The sequence below is a fragment of the Macaca thibetana genome, chromosome 3 (assembly GCF_024542745.1).
Source record: "Macaca thibetana thibetana isolate TM-01 chromosome 3, ASM2454274v1, whole genome shotgun sequence".
Classification (NCBI taxonomy): domain Eukaryota; kingdom Metazoa; phylum Chordata; class Mammalia; order Primates; family Cercopithecidae; genus Macaca; species Macaca thibetana.
The window spans coordinates 10,086,798-10,106,860 of record NC_065580.1 but is presented as its reverse complement, the minus strand read 5'-3'; the positions used below and the strand labels follow the sequence as shown (position 1 = coordinate 10,106,860).

Sequence of the window (20,063 nt, the reverse complement as noted above, 5' to 3'; positions counted from 1 at the left end):
AGTGCTAAAAAGTTAAGAGGCAAAGGAAAGTTATACTAATTTAGCCATCTCAGCTGAATGATAGAAAATATGAACTTGACTGTTGGAGCAAAAGCGAGTAGACTCTGCAGTAATATGTTTTCCACAACAATAAGATCACTTTCCTCCTTCCAGCAAGGAGGAAAGTGATCTTATTGAAATCATTGAAACTAATGATTTCAAACTGAAGTCCACAGACCAGTATTCTGGTGTTTATCTGAAAGCACTGCTTAGAAAAGAAACGGCCATATAAATTTCAACCAATTGAAGAACTGAACTATTTTAGGTGTTTTAAAGAATTTGCTTGAACAACAGATAAAACAGACTCACTAACTGAACTGACATCTGAAGGTTAAAGTTTTCAGCTAGGGGCCATGGCTCACACCTGTAATCCCAGCACTTTGGGAGGCTAAGGCAGGCAGATTGCCTGAGTCCAGGAGTTTGAGACCAGCCTGGGCAATATAGTGAAACCCTGTCTCAACTAAAAATACAAAACAATTAGCCAGGCGTGATGGCATACACCTATAGTCCCAGATACTCTGGAGGCTGAGGTGGGAGAATCAATCACCTGAGCCCAGGAGGCTGAGGCTGCAGTGAGCCAAGATCGTGCCACTATACTCCAGCCTCGGCAATCACAGTGAGACTGTCTCAAAAAAAAAAACAAAAGAAAGTTTAAGTTTTTCTTGAAAACTATACTAAATCGATTTTATAAATTAAATCTTCTCATTTCATTGAGTATGTACTCAGTTTACTGAAACACTGTTGGATTCGGAAAACGGAAAAAAGTACGTACCAGAGGCCAGGGCGAAGTGGCTCACGCCTATAATCCTAGCACTTTGGGAGGCCAAGGCGGGCGAATCACTTGAGGTCAGGAATTGGAGACCAGCCTGGCCAACATGGTGAAACCCTGTCTCTACTAAAAATACAAAAATTAGCTGGGCGTGGTGGCAGGGGCCTGTAATCCCAGCTATTTGGGAGTCTGAGGCAGGAGAATCGCTTGAACCTGGGAGGCGGAGGATGCAGTAAGCCAAGATCACGCCACTGCTCTCCAGCCTGGGTGACAGAGACTTGTCTCCAAAAAAAAGTACCAGAAACTAAAGCTATGATATGAAATTCATTATATTTCAAAGATGAGACATGAGATACCTGTTATTTCAACACTCCACTGAATACAAGCAAACAAAATGAAAGGGTAAGTCAATCTGATACCAGGTGTTCTTTTTGCTAAGAAGTCTATTTTAAATCTTACACCATGCATAAACCAACATTTAATTTACTTACACAAATGTAACATACATTGAGCAAAAATTTCAGAGAAAGCTCAATTTAGGTAAATACAAGGGTTCGACCCACCATTCCAGACAGTAAGCGTACGCCTAAGTGAGCAAGAGAGAGGCGACATGAATCTGCTGTTCCCATAACCTGCTGGCCAAGTCTCTCAGACTGAGGGTATTTAGCCACTCAGGAGTGATTCTGATAGGGCTGCCCCTAAGTACAAACCAACAACTCTGTGCTCAACAGAAGAGCAATGATCTGTTCTCATTTTAGAGGAAAAACGGACTGGTCTTGAACCCAAAAAGAACGTACTGGTTTGTGGTAAGGCATCTTCCCACAAACTCTGCATGGGTAACTGCCTACATGCTATTTTGCCTTGTACATTAACTTTACATCCTAATCCCCAAATAAGATGCAATTTCTTCTATATTCTGAAGACAGAATCATAAAATGGACTAGGTGGTTCAAACTACTAATCCCAAAGCATTTACAAAACCTCTCATAATTTCCAGGCAACCTAAACCAAGTAACCATTATCTAGTAATTTCAGTTTTTTAGTTCTGAAGATGCCACAGCCAGTTCTTCCAAGGAAGTACCAATGTCTGCAAAGTGCCATTTCTTTATTCTGTGGCTACCAACCGAACCCCTCACTGAAGCAGACTCTTCAGAAACTCCTCTGGCTCATGTTGGCCCCAAAGTTCATGATCTAGCTAAGAACAGTAGTAGTTTAGGGAAAGATAGAAGTAAACGAGGTAGGGCAGTTATGAGCAGTAAGTCTTTCCATGATTTTCCTATACTTAAAATTTATCACAGATATAAACACAACGCTGGAGTACTACAAAATTTCAAACGCTTCAAGTACTATTTACTTAAAAACCGATGAGATTTGTCAGTATTTGTGCTATGGTCTGAAGGTGTCCCTCAAAAACTCAGGTGTTGTCAATGTAACAGTATTAAGAGGTAGGGCCTTTCAGAGGTGATTAGACCATCAATGTTCCTTCCTTGTGAATGCCCTTATACCAGAGTCTGACTGAGGGAGTTGTTTCCAGCTTGCCCTTCCATCTTCCGCTATATGAGGACACAGTAAGAAGGCCTTCATGAGATGCAGGCACCTTGATCTTAAACTTCCCAGCCCCCAAAACTGCGAGAAATATATATATATAATTTTTTTTTTTTTTTTTTTTTTTTTTTGCTTTTTTTCCTTTTGTGAGACAGGGTCTCACTCTGTTGCCTGGGCTAGAGGGCAGTGGCATGATTTTGTCTCACTGCAAGCTCCACCTCCTGGGTTCAAGTGATTCTCCCACCTCAGCCTCCAAAGTAGCTGAGACCACAGGTGCACATCAACACACCCGGATAATTTTTGTATTTTTTGGTAGAGACGGGGTTTCACCATATTGGTCAGGCTGGTCTCGAACTCCTAACCTCAAGCGATCCACCCGCCTCAGCCTCCCAAAGTACTGGGATTACAGACGTGAGCCACTGCACCTGGCCAACTTTTATTCTTTATAAATTACCCAGTCTTGGCCAGGTGCGGTGGCTCACGCCTGTAATCCCAGCACTTTGGGAAGCCAAGGCACGCAGATAACCTGAGAGCAGGAGCTCAAGACCAGCCTGGCCAACATGGTGAAACCCTGTCTCTACTAAAAATACAAAATTAGCTAGGCATGGTGGTGGGCACCCGTAATCCCAGCTACTCGGGAGGCTGACGCAGGAAAATCACTTGAACCCAGGAGGCGGAGGTTGCAGTGGGCTGAGATCATGCCACTGCAGTCCTGCCTGGGCAAAAAGAGCGAAAGTCCATCTCAAAAATCAATCAATAAATAAATAATTTTAAAAATTACCCAGTCTCAGGCATTCTGTTATACCAGCACAAAACAGATGAAGACAATTTGTTTTACCAAAAGTAACCATCTACTGATTACTATAACATTACTTATCAAAAGCCCAGAGAAACTGGTTTTCTGAGTCTCTACTGACCTATGGAAATGATACAAAGAAATGACCAAGCACAGGGAAACTCATTATATAATTCCTACAGTTACCTTCCTGCTATTTGAGATTAATACCAAGACTTTTAGGGGAGGAAAAAGAATTTTACCCCATGTATCATCCTCTTATGTAAATTTCTGCAGCCAGTTTGAATTTCTCCCCAGAAAATGATTTTTTTTCTACCACATGGCAGGCTGCAAATTTTCTAAACTTTTATGTTCTGCTTCCCTTTTAAATATAAGTTCCAGTTTCAGGTCATTTATTTGCTTATAGGGCAAGTGAGCACAGGCTTTTAAGAAGCAGCCAGGCCACATCTTGAACACATCGCTGCTTTCAGAAATTTCTTCCACCAGATACCCTAAACATCTCAATTTTAAAGTTCAACAGCTCCCTAGAGCAGGAGCACAATGCTGCCAGTATCTATACTAACACATAGCAAGAGTGACCTTTACTCCGGTTCCCCAATAAGTTCCTCATCTTCATCTGAGACTTCATCTGCCTGGCCATCTCTGTCCATATCACCATCAGCATTTTGGTCAAAACCATTCAACAAGTCTCTAGGAAGTTCCAAACATTCCCTTATCTTCCTGTCTTATTCTGAGCCCTTCAAACTGTTCCAATCTCTGCCCATTACCCAGTCCAAAAGCTGCATCCACATTTTCAGGTATCTTTATTGCAATGCCCCACTTCTCTGGTATGAATTATGTATTAGTACATTCTCACATTGCTCTAAAGAGCTGAGGGTGGTTAATTTATAAAGAAAAGAGGTTTAATTTGTTTACAGTTCAGCAGTCTGTACAGGAAGCATGGCTGGGGAGGCCTCAGGAAACTTATCACAGTGGAAGGCAAAGGGGAAGCCAGTACATTATACATGTCTGGTGCTGGAGGAAGAGAGAGCGAACGGGGAGGTGCTACATACTTTTTAACAACCAGATCTCACGAGAACTCACTATCACAAGAACAGCAAGGGAAAAGTCTGCCCCCGTGATTCAATCACTTCCCACCGGACCCCTCCTCCAACTTTGGGAATTACAATTTGACACATGATTTGGGTGGGGCCACAGAGCCAAACTATATCACCCCAGAACTTCCATATGGGAAAAGAAGAAAATGAGAGGGCCAGGATGAGTGGCGGAGATTAAGACCCTACAGACTCGAGGGTAGAAAAACACGACTTTTTCTTTGGTGTCTAGATTTAAAAGTTGGTATTTCCATTAGTACAGAATGTCTCTTTCTAGAGAATAAGAGAGTATCTCACTCTTTATTTGAATAGCCCGAATGGGTAAAAGACTAAGGCACCCAATAAGAAATTTGAAGAAATTTTCTTTTCTAGAAAATGTGTATAGTACAACTGGCCAGTTACATGCTATTTGTGAATAACAAATCATACCAGACAAATGGTAAAAAAGAATTATTTCTTTAACTACAAGGGTACATTCTATAAGAAAAATTGGGTAAATTTGAACGCCAATTTACATTTGATTGTTTATAAAGGTAATTTATTCAGATACATCATAGTCCATTATAGCAAAAGCTTTTAGGTGCCATTATGCCCATAACGCAGAGACACAAACAAGGTAATAGGCTTATAATCAGCATTAGATGTTTTATGAATTGACTAACTTGATAAAGAATTTCAGAGAGATGCATATAACCACTGGATTAAATGCCAGCTAGGGAGAAGCATACCACCACCTGTGATGGTAATCAAACTCTCCAGAGAAATAGTTTCACCTGGATAACAGAAACCAAGTGCTTAGAATCCTAGCATTTGCACTAAAAAGAACCCTACAGGCAGCAGTAGCCTATTTTTTTTTGGAGACACAGTCTCACTCTGTCACACAGGCTGGAATGCAGTGGTGCAAACATGGCTCACTGCAGCCTCTACCTTCTAGGCTCAAGTAACCCTCTCACCTCACCCTCCCATGTAGCTGGGACTACAGGCACATGCCACCACATGCGGCTAGTTTTTTGTAGACATGGGGCCTCACTTTGTTGTCCAGGCTGGTCTTGAACTCCTGGGCTCAAGCAATCCTCCCACCTCAGCCGCTCAAAGTGCTGGGATTACTGGCGTGAGCCAATGCACTTGGCCATAAAAGCCTATTTTTTTAAGGCCCCACTAGCTGAGGGAACCTAGGCAAGTTATTTACTAATTACTTCATCTGCAAAATGAAGACATCCTCTCTGCAGGCACATACATGGTAGATACTCAATAAACACAAGTTGTTCATTATTTGTTCATCTCATTCATCTTACTATGAAGAAGAGATCCACAATAGCTACTTGCCAAGGAAATACAACTATTGTAATGGCAGAGCCTCACCCAAAGTCTACCACTCTTTGTACACCATCAAGCTATTGGTGGGATGTAGTCCTTCAAAAATATCTTCTTGGTCTGGCCCAATGGTTCATGCCTATAATCCCTGCACTCTGGCAGGCCAAGGTGAAAGGGTCACTTGAGCCCAGGAGTCTGAGACCAGCCTAGGCAACGTGAGACCCTGTCTCTATTTTTCAAAAAGAATCTTTATAGCATAACTTGAGCTCTCTATTTCAGGCAAATATCCTCCAAAGAGGCAAAATTGCTTAAGGAATTAAGTGGGGCAATTCAACACTTTCTTCCTCTATGCCAGTTCAAGCAACATTTCCGCCATCTACAGGGCCTGCTCAATTACTCTAGAAAAGTATTTCCCAACCTTTTCTGATCCATAAATAATTTTCAAAGTAGCCCAATATGGGGTTTACAAATAAATTTGCCAATTTTGCTTGCATTATTAAATAATGTTAATATAACACATTTTAGATCAGAATTTTATGAATAAGGATTGTAGTTTTTTCCTATCTAATGGTAGATCAGCATACTGTTTAAAAAGTATAAAATTCTGACCAGATGCAGTGGCTCATGCCTGTAATCCCAGCACTTGGGGGACTCCAAGGTGGGATGTCACTTGAGCCCAGGAGTTCTAGACCAGCCCGGGCAACATGACAAAATCCCATCTCTACAAAAAACACAAAAATTAGCTGGGGGTGGTGGTGCATACCTGTAATCCCAGATACTTGAGAGGCTGAGGTGGGAGGATCACTTGAGCCCAGGAGGTCAAGGCTGCAGCAAGCCATCATTGTGCCACTGCACCTAGGTGACAGAGTGGGACTCTGTCGCAAAAAAAAAAAAAAAAAAAAAAGTATAAAGTTCATCTTATTATCAGCCTGGCCAACATGGTGAAATCCTGTCTCTACTAAAAATGCAAAAATTAGCCAGGTGTGGTGGTGCATACCTGTAATACCAGTTACTCGGGAGGCTGAGGCAGGAGAATCACTTGAACCCAGGAGGTGGAGGCTGCAGTAAGCCAAGACTGAGCCACTGCATTCCAGCCTGGGTGACAAAGCGAGACCCTGTCTCAAAAGAGGAAAAAAAAAAAGTTCACCCTATTAGAATCTTTTATAATATTCATAAGGACAAATTCTACTTTCCTATTTAACAAATGATGCATGGTATTAAGTTTTACATAATTAAAATGCATGATTTTCAATAAATTCAAAAGTAAAATATTTGGGGCCAATAAACACGAAGGATACTCAACATTGTTAATGCAAATCAAAACCACAATGAGATAGCACCTCACACCCATTATGTTGGCCACTACCAAAAAAAACAGAAAATAACAAGTGTTGGCAAGAATGCAGAGACATCAAAACCTTTGTGCACTGTGGGTGGAACTGTAAAAATTGTGCAGCCATTATGGAAAACAATACTGAGGTTACTCAAAAAATTAAAATAGAACTACCATATGATCCAGCAATCGCAATTCTGGATATACGGTTGTCCCACAGCATATGCAGAAGACTGGTTCCAAAAAATAGAAGACGAATAATTAAAAAAAAAGAAGAAGAAGAAGAAGACGACGACGACGACTGATTCCAGGACCATCCGTATACATCCAAATTCACTCATACTCAAACTCCAAAATCTGATCTATGGAACCTGCATATACAAAAAGCCCACCCACCCTATACACAAGTTTCACATCCTACAAATAGTGTATTTTCTTTTTTCTTTTTTTTTTTTTGAGCAGGGTCTTGTTCTGTTGCCCCTGGCTGGAGTGCAATGGCATGAATAACAGCTCACTGCAGCCTCAACCTCCTGGGCTCAAGCAATCCTCCTGCCTCAGCCTCCTGAGTAGCTGAAACTACAGGCGCATGCCACCACACCTAGCTAATTTTTGTATTTTTTGTAGCGACGAGGTCTCACTATGTTGTCCAGGCTGGTCTCAAACTCCTGGCCTCAAATGATCCTCCCACCCTGGCCTTCCAAGTGCTGGGATTACAGGTATCAACCACCACACCCAGCCAAACAGTATATTTTCTATCTATGGCTGGTTGAAAAAAATCCACTTATAGGTGGATCCACACAGTTCAAACCTGTGTTGTTCAATGGGCAACCGTATATCCAAAAGAATTCAAAGCAAGATCTCAAAGAGATATCTGTACACCAACATTTATTGCATATTACTCTTGGCTAACCATGAATAGAGAATCATCAAATCACCAAGCAACCCAAATGTCCACCAACGATAAAATGGATTTTAAAATGTGGCCTATACATACAACGAAATAATATATAGCCTTTAAAGAAAAGAAAAAAATTCTGTCACATGCTACAACATGGATGAACCTCAATGACATTATGCTAAGCAAAATAAGCTAATCACAAAGGGGCAAATACTGTTTAATCCCATGCATGTATCTAAAATAGTCAAAAATCATAGAAACAGAAAGTAGAAAGGTGGCTGCCAAGAATTTGGGGGAAGGGGGAAATGGGAATTAGTGCTCAATGGGTACAGAACTTCAGTTCTGCAAGATGAAAAAGTTCTGGAGATCTGTTGTGCAACAATGTGAATGTATTTTACACTACTGAACTTTACATGTTTAAATGGTAAACATGACAAATTTAATATGTGCTTTTTACAATCTTTTTAAAAAAGTAAAATGTTTTCATTTAGAAACTACATGTATATTAGGCACAGGGCAGGTTCTCAACAAATAGTAATTAGTTCTATTATGTGCAAATATATGGTAGGAACTCATATATCTACAAATAGAATATATGAAATTTCACTATAGGCTATGACATAAAAAATACAAAAGCTGCTTTAATTATGATTGAAATTCTTCCACTGTTTAAAAACAATTGACCGTCTATTTTCTTAGATTTTTGTGATTTGCTTAAAGCACTTCTTCAGTCTAGTCTTTAGTATCAAAAACTAAGGCACTAAAATAGATAAAGCAGTCATGATGTATTGTCTTTTTGATACCTTTTTTTTTTAAACTTCCTGGAGACATCTTGATATACTATGTATTAATTTAGCCCATATAAATGCAGCTGAGGGATAAAGATCACTGGGATCTGATTCAAGCCTATAATCCCACAGCTTTGGGAGGACAAGGTGGCAGGACACCCCGGGCAACATATAAGACCCCATCTCTATAAAAAATAAAAAATAAAAAAATCAGCCAGACATCGTGTCTCATGTCTATTATTCCTAGCTACTTGGGAGGCTGAGATGGGAGGATCCCTTGAACCCAGAAGACTGAGGATGCAGTGAGCTATGATCACGCCACTACACTCCAGCCTGGGCAAGAGTGAAACCCTGGGTACAAAAAAAAAGAAAAAGAATAAAAGAGGCCAGGCATGGTGGCTCACGCCTGTAATCCTAGCACTTTGCAAGGCCAAGGCGGGCGGATCACCTGAGGTCAGGAGTTCGAGACTGGTCAACATGGTGAAACCCCATCTCTACTAAAAATACAAAAATCGGCCAGGCGTAGTGGCGTGTGCCTGTAATCTCAGCTACCTGGGAGGCTGAGGCAGGAGAACTGCTGGAACCTGGGAGATAGAGGCTGCAACGAGCTGAGATTGTGCCACTCCACTCCAGCCTGGGTGACAGAGCGAGACTCTGTCTCAAAAAAAAAAAAAAAAAGAAAGATCATCATAAGATCAATTTGCAGAATAATTTCATGCTCTTCATTGTTTTTTTTTGTTGTTGTTTTTTGCCTCAGAGTTTCTCAAGCTTTCTGACTTTGATCAACAGTCTACCAAGGATATACATTAAAATTTTATAGTAATCAATATCATAACAGCAGCTAACATAGTACACTGGGTGAGGATGGTACTTAAATAATTATTTATTGAGTTGCTTACAGAAGAGAGGTCTCCCAAGTCCCAAATCAACTTCACAAATATTTTATTAGTACTTACAATGTACAAAAACCTTTTTCTAAGCTCTGCCCTACAGATAATAAAAAGGAGCTTAAAATGAAGGGAAGAAGGAGAGAGAAAAAGATAAAAGATTAATACACATGTTATGGTACTTCTAAGCAGGAAAGAAGATGCTTGATTTGGTTGGGATGGGAGAGGGGTGGTTTCAAGCCACAAGCTAAACAGCATCTTGAGATGCTAAAACACGGAAGATATTCCAGAAAGAGGACAGGTACAGAATCGCCACGTGAAATTTCCTGTAGACTAGTAAGAAAACAAAGAGATCAACAGGAGAAAAGTATAAGAAAACTACCAGAGCCAGGCACAGCGGCTCATGCCTGTAATCCCAGCACCTTGGGAGGCCAAGATGGGAGAATCGCTTGAGCTCAGGAGTCTGAGACCAACTTGGGCAACACGGTGAGAAACTCTGCCTCTAACAAAAATACAAAAAATTAGCTGGGCATGGTGGCATGTGCCTGTGGTCCCAGCTACTCGGGAGACTGAGGTGGGAGGATTGTTTCAGCCCAGGTGGAGGTTGCAGTGAGACAAGATTGTGCCACTGCAATCCAGGTTGAGTGACAGAGCAAAACCCCGCCTCAAAGAAAAAAAAAAGAAAACTATCAGAGATAATACTAATTCAGAGAGTTTGGGCTGTTCTACAAACTACCTAGAATGCTACCTTCAGGAATTTCTTAACTTGAATCCACAGTCATGAGAAGGCTGAGGTGGGCAATGCCACAATCACCTACGGTGGTGGTAAACAACACCCAATGGAGGTCCGACAGCTTGCTTTATATATTTTTTTCTTTGTTAAACAGGAAAAGGAAAAGTTATGTATTACTTGTATATTGAAGAAAAACTAAAAATTTAATGTGGGGGCAATTTAGGTGTTGAGCAAAAGAACTGGTACTTTACAAAAACAAAATAGTGTACAGAAACCAAGTATATATACTCTGAGAAGCTTTCCTTTTCTATAATAAAAAAAACGTATGAGAGGCTGAGGCAGAAGAACGGCGTGAACCTGGGAAGCAGAGCTTGCAGTGAGCCAAGATCACGCTACCGCACTCCAGCGTGGGCGACAGAGCAAGACTCCATCTCAAAAATAAAAATAAAAATAAAAATAAAAATAAAAATAATTTACTCGATTGTCAAAGTAGGCAGACTAAGTTTGGCAATCATCATTTCTACATACCACATTCTAAGATCAAGGTCACTTTTTACTTTTAATATTCTCATTTATCCTTTGAAGAAGAAGTTTAAGATTTAACTCACTAATAAAAAGGTTTGAATTATGCAAAATGAAGAGAAATGCTAAATACAATCATTTTCAAAACTAGTTTAATTCAAAAAAAATTATCATGGCATACACCTAACAGTATATGAATAACATCCTTTTAGTTTACATGTTTCTGCAAATGCATAACATTTTGTTACACTAAATGACTCGTGAATTAAGGAAAATTTGTTTCACATAATTTATCTGATTATGCTTCCCATATTAAAGTTTTAACTTGATCTTTATATTAAAAATACATAAAATCAAACAAAAATGAATAAAATATTTGCAACACAATCTGACAGATAATGTGACTATGTACCCAGAACATACAAAGACCTCTTACCACTCAACCAGACAAGCCAATTTTTTAAAGGGGCAAAAGGCTTGAACCAAAAAAAGTATACAAATAGCCAATAAGCATATGAAAAGATGTTCCGACATCACTGATCATCTGAGAAACACAAACCCACAATGAGATACTTAATAATAATTTGATGGCCAAAATTTAAGACTGGCAACAGGAAGTGTCAATGAAAATGTGAAGAAACTGTAACTCCTGCACAGTTACAACTGTAACTTTCAATGTAAAATGGCACAACTATTTTGGAAAAGAGTTTTAACAGTTTCTTACAAAGTAAAATCAATATTTACCACTAAAACATACCCAGGAAAGACATACAAATGGTCATAACAGCTTTATCAATAGCTAACAACAGTCCTATGTGTCCATCCATGGGTAAACGAATTTAAAAACTGTAGTATGTGCCTACAATGGATTATTAATTCAGAGAGTTTACTACAAGTCGGCTGCCATGGCTCATGCCTGTAATCCCAACACTCTGGGAGGCCAAGGCAGAATCATTTGAGCCCAGGAGTTGGAGACCATCCTGGGTGACACAGGAGGATCCCATCTCTACAAAAAAATATTAATAATAATGTTAGCTGGGCATGGTGGTACATGCCTGTGGTCCTAGCTACTTAGTAGGCTGAGGTAAGAGGTTCGATTGAGCCCAGGAGGTCAAGGTTGCAGTGAGTCGAGATCTCGCCTAAAACTACAAAAATTAGCTGGGTGTGGTGGCAGGCACCCGTAATCCCAGCTACTCAGGAGACTGAGGCAGGAGAATTGCTTGAACCTAGGAGGCAGAGGTTGCAGTGAGCCGAGACCATACCACTGCACTCCAGCCTGGGTGGCAGAGCGAGACTCCATTTCGGGGGGCGGGGAAAAAAAAAGTTGAGGGAACGACTGTAAAGGAGCATGAAAGGACTGAGATGATGGCATCCGTTACAGATCTTGATCGAGGCAGCGGTGCAGGTGCATACATGTGTCAAAACTCCTCAAATCATACCCTTCAAATGTGTGCTTTTTATTGTATGTAAATTATACTTCATACAGTTGTTTTAACTAAAAATTAATATAATTTGACAACACCTATTAAAACTAGAAATGTTCATAATCTTGAAACAGCCAACTCTATAAAAAATTGTAACACAAATGCTCAAAGATACATAAGGATATTCACTTCTTTTCAGGAGAGAAAACAATGTCAATCACAATGGATTGGTTTGCTGCGTAATGCACATTCATAAACTGGAATACTATGCATCCCACTTACAAAAGAGGTACAGTCGGATGGCTTAGAGCAAGGCGCAGCAAACATTCTCTGCAAAGGGCCACATGGTAAGTATTTTAGGCTTGGCAAGCAGTATCAAATCTCCCTTATATATTCTTCAGGGAAGTGGGGTGATGCTGTTTTACAACTCTTTAAAATGTTCATGTTCTCAGCTTGCAGGCCTTACAAAAAATGATCCCTGACTGAGAGATCAGAACTTTGAAGCTAACGTGCCCAAATTAAAATCCTTCCTCTACCACTAACTAGTTGTTACCTAATCTCTCCATCTCTCTATATTATAGTATCTATATAATGACCAAGCATATAGTCAGCCCTAAAGGAATATCAATTATTTTTTAATAAAATAGATCTCTCTGTATTAACCTTAAAAAAAAAGTCATGATAGAACCAAATAACTTGGTCCCATTTTTATAAAATATATGTAAAAATACACATTCATAAATTAATACATTTGAAAATTTGGGGAAGAATATACACCAAACTGTTAAAGGTAGGGAATGAAGTAACAGGGATCAATACGCTTTCATTTTATAAATGTCTACATTGTTTCAGTACTTTAAACTGAACACATTTAATCAACAGACATTTCTGAATTGAAATAGATAAAACATGTGTGGTATCATTTTTGTAACTTACCAGTCCTAAGCACATAATTTTAACTTGAGAAGTGTTTGGTTCCATTAATGAGAAAGTACATCAACTCTTTAAAATAATATTGGCACAATAACTAAAAATCATTTATCGCTTTGTGCCAGGTACAGTTCTAAGGATTTCACATGTATCAATTCCTTTAATCTTCACAACCACCTTATCAGATGTTATCACTGTCCTCACCAATTTACAGAGAGGGATGCTCAGACATCAAGAGGATAACACTCCAGACACAAACTGGTAGCTCAAGGATCGGAACCCAAGAAACTGTCTCCAAAGACCACTCCCTTAGAACTCTACTCTCCTCCCCTCTCAAATGCATACTATTACCACTTGAGCTGAGAAAGAAATTCTCAAAGTTAACCTTTGGTCTGTCTAGGGTTTCACACGGTACCTTCCATCGAACTACAATTACGTGCTTTTAAATGTAACTTTCTGAATGATTCAAATAAGCTCATTCTTCTTGCAGCTGACATATCATTAATCATCCAGAAAGCCAGCAGATAACACAGAACAGATAATATGTGGAGTAGATAATATGGAGTCAAACAGAACTAAGTTTGGGTCCCGATTGCAAATTCCCAACTGGATAATCCTGGGCAAATTCTTAACTCCTCCCCTGTAGACAGTTTCCTTCCGTTTCCTCATCTGTAAAGGTTTTCGGGGTGTGTTACTAAATTTTGTATTCTGGTAAGATATATAGATAGAGAGATAGATACAGATATATATAGTGTAAAATTTACCATTTGTAACCATTTTTAAGTGTACAATTCTGTGGCATTAAGTATATTCAAAATATTGTTCAACCATCACTATTATCTACCTCCAGAATTTTTTCATCATTCCAAACAGAAATTCCATATTCATTAAATAATAACTCCCCATTCACCTCTCCCCTCACAGCCCTGGTAACCTCTATTCAACTTTCTGTCTCCATAGAGTTGCCTCTTCTAACTACCTCATATAAATGAGATCATACAATTTTGTAATTTTGTACGAAAGGTTGTGTCTGGCTTATTTCACTCAGCATAATACTCTCCAGGTCCATCCATGTATCAGAATTTCACTCCTTTTATGTCTGAAATATTTTGAAATGTTTTTATTTTTTTTTTGAAATGTCTTTCACTCCTTTTATGTTTTCATTGGTTTATATACCACATTTTGTTAATTCACCTGTTGATAGACACAGGGTGATTTTTACAAAAATTAAAAACAAGAGCTGGGTATGGTGGGTCACACCTACAATCCCAGCACTTCGGGAGGCTGAGGTAGGCGGATCTCTTGAGTTCAGGAGTTCAAGACCAGCCTGAGCAACATGGCAAACCCTCTCTCTACAAAAAATACAAAAATTAGCCAGGCGTGGTGGCATGCACCTGTAGTCTCAGCTACTTGGGAGGCTGAGGTGGGAGGATCGCTTGAGCCCAGGAGGCAGAGGTTGCAGTGAGCTGAGATCATGCATCTGCACTCCAGCCTGGGTAACAACCAGACCCTATCTCCAAAAAAAATTTTTTTTAATTTAAAAATGTTTAAAAAGTATCCAGGCTGGGCGTACAGTGGCTCATGCCTGTAACCCCAGCACTTTGGAAGACGAAGGCAGGTGGATCATCTGAGGTCAGTTCGAGACCAGCCTGGCCAACATGGTGAAACCCTGTCTCAACTAAAAATACAAAAATTAGCTGGGTGTGGTGGTGCGTGCCTGTAATTTCAGCTACTCAGGAGGCCGAGGCAGGAGAATCGCTTGAACCCAGGAGGCAGAGGTTGCAGTGAGCGGAGACTGTACCACTGCATTCCACCCTAGGCAACAAGAGTGAGATTTCGTATCCAAAAAAAAAAAAAAAAAACACACACACACACACACAGCAGGGTGCGGTGGCTCATGCCTATAATCCCACCACTTTGGGAGGACGAGGCAGGTGAATCACTTGAGGTCAGAAGTTCCAGACCATCCTCGCCAACATGGTGAAACCCAGTCTCTACTAAAAATATAAAAATTAGCTGAGGCTGGGCATAGTGGCTCACGCCTGTAATCCTAGTACTTTGGGAGGCCAGGGCAGGTGGATTACCCGAGGTCGGGAGTTGGAGACCAGCTGGCCAACATGGTGAAATCCCATCTCTACTAAAAATACAAAAACTAGCCAGGCGTGGTGGTGCATGCCTGTAATCCCAGCTACTTGGGAGGCTGAGGCAGGAGAATCGTTTGAACCCAGGAGGTGGAGGTTGCAGTGAGCCAAGATGGCACCACTACACTCCAGCCTGGGTGACAGAGTGAGACTTCATCTCAAAAAAAAATAAAAAATAAATAAATAAATTAGCCAAGCGTGGTGGCACACGCTTGTAGTCCCAGCTACTCAGAAGGCTGAGGCACAAGAATCACTTTCGAGACTCTGTCTCAAAAAAAAAAAGTGTCTGGGTCAGACACAGTGGCTCAGCCTGTCATCCCCATACTTTAGGAAACCAAGGCAGAAGGATTGCCTGGGGCCAGGAGTTTGAGATCAACGTGGGCAACGAAGCAGGATCCCATCTCTACAAAAAATAAAAAAATTAAATTAGCCAGCACAATGGTATGCACTGGTAGTACGTTGCTCAGGAGGCTGAGACAGGAGGATCCCCAGAGCCCAGGAGTTCAAGGATGCAGTGAGCTATGATCTTGTTCTGTCTTGCTATTGTTAATGGAAAACAAGATCAATTATTAAGAAACTGCTAACCATATAATCTAAACACAAATTTGTCATATTTTCATACCAAGTAGTGGAACAGTGGCAAGATGTGGAATGGTGCAACCATCTTAGAAATATTACCAGCTGTAACTTTTGAGGTATCACTAAATTTGCTAATCCATATTTAAATCATTTTAAAAGAATGATGAAAAGCATCCCAATAAATGATTCAATTACACTGTCACATCCTTCAGTTTTAGCTCCAAAACCTACCTCAATTTACTCCAATAAAGAACTCATGAATTATAACAAAACAGCTTTTCAGTTAAAAGATCTACTACCCTCTCTCGCCCTTGCCCTTTCCCTTCCTTGTATTTTTGTAAAGGGATCATCAATATTAACATTAAATCAAATTAAGCTGATACTATTACTAAATATCCAGATGATTCATCAAGTTCTCTCCAGTTGCCCGAGTGTAACAGTTGCATCTAAAAGATATCTAATTTTCAATACTACAGATTATAACTGGGAAAAACTTGGAACTTGTTCACCTTGACAATTATTTTTCTTTGTAATCATTCCCTATTAAAGAGGGAGAAAAACACCTCTCAAAGTTCCTCACATTAATACTAATATATCCTGTTCACTTTGCAAGTTCCTTAGTCAAATTATTTCCCTACATTTTTCATATTTCGTTAATTCATTCAACTATATTTAAAACCCCTATTCTCTAGCAACTACCAATGTAGGTGCTAGGTATACAAAGAAAAAAATAAGACAGAGCCTCTACCAGGAGGCACTTTGAGTGTAGGGAAGGGAGGGATGCATAAACAAGTGATTACAATACAATTGACTCATGCTACGATAAAATATGATCAAAGCCCTGTGGAAACACAAGAGTGTCTGGGAATTCAGGGAAGACCTCCAGAAGGTAAAGTATGTATCATCTGACCATGAACCTTTCTCTGAATTTAATGAATTGCTGCTCTTCACTTATGCTCTCCCCCGAAGATTTCACCTACTCGTATAGAATCTATCATGATTTACAGAAAATTTTTCATCTATACTGATATAAAGACTTCAAGGCTAATCCATAAATCATTGCTAATTAACCACAGAATACATTATATTGGAGGATTTGTCCTTGTTGGTTTTTAAAAAGCAGATCAACTTTCTCAATCACTGTTCATGTAAAGGGTAATACTGAAATAAATTCACAATCCTTGAGCACACTACCTCAAAAGCAGGAAGATATCCTGGGAAAATTCCAATAGGACTTGGAGAAATTTGCCTAAAATTTTTAAACGGCCAACATAAAGATATTCACTTATATGTATCTGTGCAAGGCAAAGCTAGGTATCAAAGTATCAGAACTTTTTCTAACTACACTAGATAAACAAGTGTGGTTTTTTTTTTTAAGTCACTGCTACTTAAACTGACTAAATACATTCTGAGTTGTACCAAAAAATAATTTAAGATGAATTTTTAAACCAATTTCCCAAAGAGATGTTTTTCAAAATATCTCACGGCAAGTACAAAGAACAGTAATTATCAAATACAGAACACGCAAGGGCAAAGTTAGAAATTTTTATCCCAGGCTGGGCATGGTGGCTCACATCTGGATCAGCACTTTGGGAAGTGGAGGCACGTAAATCACTTGAGGTCAGGAGTTCGAGATCAGCCTGGCCAATATGGTGAAACCCCGCCTCTGCTAAAAATACAAAAATTAGCCAGGTGTCGTGGTGCGTGCCTGTAGTTCCAGCTACTCGGGTGGTTGAGGCAGGGGAATTCCTTAAACCCAGGAGGCAGAGATTGTAGTGAGCCCAGATAGGGCCATTGCACTCCAGCCTGGACGACAGAGCAAGGCTCCGTCTCAAAAAAAAAAATTATCTTAAAATATCCGATTTTCTGCCAAATATCTGCATAACTAGCTCATCTCATAATGGACAAGATTATTAATAGGATTTTTAAATACAGAATTATTAGTAATTAATATAAACGTTATTTTTTTGTTATAATGTCTCAACACTTAGACCAGCACCTGGAATGCCTGTACAGTGGTGTCAACACTCTCCAAAATATATGTAATAAATTTATACTGCACTTATTTGTCTCCATTTTTAAGAAACCATAAGTTAGTAGATGCACATTAGATCTTTATCACATAGGACAGTGCAACCAGAAGAACGCCTATGTTTTTCTAACTTGTTTTCCTGGAATATACTCACTTTCCACAAAAACGAGAATTTAAGATGCAATGTTCCTGTTTCCGGGAAACCTTAAATATTACATAACCCAACACATCTCCAAAAAGAGAGAACATGCTTTATATCTATGACTAGAATCCTACCTATTCCTAACTTTAGAGACCATGAATAGAACATTAAAATATATCTTAAATACTTCTGTTTTCTTGCAAATAAAATTTACAAATAAACAAGTTAGGATTACACACTTGATCCGTATTCTTAAATATGAATTAGTTGCTAATGCTTATGAAGAGTAATAGAAAATAAACTCCAAAACCCCTAAAAGTATTGACTACATTCAACCGTGACTGCATTCGTGTTTTTCAAAGGTTTATTAAATGCTGTTTTATGGTGACATCAAAACTCCACAAAATTAAGCTAATAACTTCCTTGAACCCTAAAAAGCAAGCCTTTAAGTAAACATCAAAGATACATTTTTATTTCCAAATGAATTTAAATGTTACAGATAATGTGTGATAAACAAAGGAAGTTTAACTGTGGACAGCACACGTTAAATTTCTTAGGCAACAAACATTTCTGCATCCAGTCTTTTCTGAATCACCAAAGCTATTGTTCACAGAAAACGAGACCAATTACTAAGAAACTGCTAACCATAGAATCTAAACACACATTTGTCATAGCCATTCTATTTTGATCACCTACTTCTACCATCTCATCCTCATTCAACCCGTCGGGATTTGGGAAATAATCTCTGGCTGAATGACAGTTGATTTCGTTAGCACCTGTCGCCATTCTCAGATGTATCACACAAGTTGGCCAAAACAGCTTGTAATGTTTAAGGATTACGATTCTTTAGAAAGTGGGAACTCACTAGGCGTTCACCAAGTTTTCCAAAAGATCGTGCTTCTCGATTCCTCCCGCTTTCAAAAAGTAACCCTGTGGCACAGATTTTTGGGGGGAGTGGAAGGGGATGTACACAATGAAGTGGGAATTCAACAGGAAGCCCTCCAAAAACACAATCAATAGAGAGCAGAACAGCTCGACTCTTCCCTCAAACTTAGCATAAAGCCAGACCAGGCGGCGAGGCAGCCCGCGACCGCCGGAGCTCAGGGGGATTTCGGGGTGCGTCCTGGGGAAACGTCAGAGACGAAGCTACTCCGAGTTCCACGCCGCGAACGTCGTCCCGCGGTCGCCGCGGCCCCAGCCCGGGGTCAGCGCGCCCGGGATGGGGGCGTGCGCGGGGCTGGGGCCGAGCCCTGCCCACCCCGGCAGCGGCCCGCGCCTCCCCACGCCCCTCTCCCGCCCGCCGGCGGGCCCGGGTGTCATGCCCCTTCCCCTCGCGCCGAGACCTCCGGAGACACAGTCCGTCCTTTGTCTGAGTGCAGACTCGGCGGCTGGGTCCCACCAACTTGTGTCTGTCCCGTCCCACCCGGGCGCTCCCGCCGCGGCCGCGCCACACAAAGGAGACTTGAGGCTCGAGCTGCCACCCTGGACCGGGCACCGGAACGCCCCGACCCCGGCCCCGGCGCCCCGGCCAGGGCAGGCACCGGGAAAGCTGCCCCCCACACGCCCCCCGCCCCGCAGCTCCGGGGGTCCGCGCTGCCCCACTCGCAGGCTCCCGCTGGCCAGCCCTAAGCTCACAGCTCCTTCCGGGGAGGGGGGTCTCCCCTCACCCTCCACCCCCCGCACGCCTACAAACGCGGCGCCCGGGTGAGCCCGGTTCAGGCGATACCCGGGACCGGCACAGCAGCGGCGGGGAGGTCCTGCCGCCGCCGCCGCCGCCCGCTTCGCACTCCTGGAGCCCCACCGGCCGGGCCGCCCGCAGCGGCGCGTTACCTTCGTCCCGCGCGCCGGCTCGCGCTGTTCCCGCGCGTCGCCCCCGCGCGCCGCCGCCGCCGCCGCCGGGGCTCCACTGCCTTCTGTGTCCCACCGGGTGTCGGACGCGACCGGACCGAGCGCCAAACGCGGCAGTCCAATCGCCATCGCTTTTATTTGGCCCCCCCAACCCAATCAAGCACCGCCCCGATTGGCGGGACGCTAGGCGGGCGCCCGTCCAATCACAGGGCCCGCCGGGCTCGGAGGCGCCGAGCCAGCCCCACGCAG

General features: G+C 41.4%; 1 protein-coding gene across 9 annotated transcripts in view; it reads right to left on the bottom strand.

Annotated features, from left to right (window-relative positions):
* Positions 1-20,063, bottom strand: part of EZH2 (enhancer of zeste 2 polycomb repressive complex 2 subunit) — a 76,787-nt gene that overhangs the window by 55,852 nt on the left and 872 nt on the right. For 2 of the 9 annotated variants that reach the window (XM_050785818.1, XM_050785819.1), the window contains exon 1: positions 19,797-19,946. The exons of 5 other annotated variants lie outside the window; for them this stretch is intronic. The gene's annotated coding sequence lies outside the window, so the exon portion shown is untranslated. Of the gene's footprint in view, positions 1-19,796; positions 19,947-20,063 lie in introns of those variants that run through there. 2 more of the 9 variants (XM_050785821.1, XM_050785822.1) reach the window with 1 other exon arrangement.